We start from the raw sequence: 804 nt of genomic DNA on the forward strand, positions 1-804 counted from the left end.
CTGTTGATATCACCTATTACGTAGCTACAGGGACATTAATTTATATCTATAGACATATGTGTAAATACACAAAGTTATGCATACATATGTAGTCTTTATATTTAATATTATAATAAAATAAAAAATATATAATAATTATAAAATATGTCCTAAAGAATGAAACTTAATGATTAACTTAATATAAATTATAGTAATCCATAACTCCTTTCAATCATTCTCTATAGTTTACATAAACTGATGTCTATTTGTAAACTTAAACATAGTGTATTGGTCTTTTTGAAATAGCCAGGAACAAATTTCAAATGTCCTTGTCACATACACACACAGAAATAAGGATCTGAGGCGATATATATGTCAATTAGCTCGATTCAATTATTCTGATTTGCATTCATAAATCATGACATAGCTTTATTCCCTATAAATATATACAACCAAAATGTCTCAATTTTCAATGAAGTTTTAACTACATATTTTTAAATCTGTCCTAGGTCATTAATGTTTTCCTCCTAGTCAGAATGTGATTAGATTGTCCTCAGAAACTCATTTACCCTCCTGCCTCCTGAAGGCTTCAGGAAGCAGCTCCTAGATGGGCAGAAGCCGGCAAACGTGTGTGTCCACACAGGAACTAGAGCCTCTCTCGCAGATTAGGTCTCCTCCTCACGATTACAGGGCTCTTCAGTTTTCTTAACAGGCTGTTGTACTAGATAAGCACAAAACAATTTCATTATGCTTTGCTTCGATTTTTCAAAACAACATACAGGTAGTCATTTTAGCAATAAACATATTACAACCTACTATACATGA

Source organism: Mandrillus leucophaeus, unplaced genomic scaffold (assembly GCF_000951045.1).
Source record: "Mandrillus leucophaeus isolate KB7577 unplaced genomic scaffold, Mleu.le_1.0 Scaffold1418, whole genome shotgun sequence".
Lineage (NCBI taxonomy): Eukaryota > Metazoa > Chordata > Mammalia > Primates > Cercopithecidae > Mandrillus > Mandrillus leucophaeus.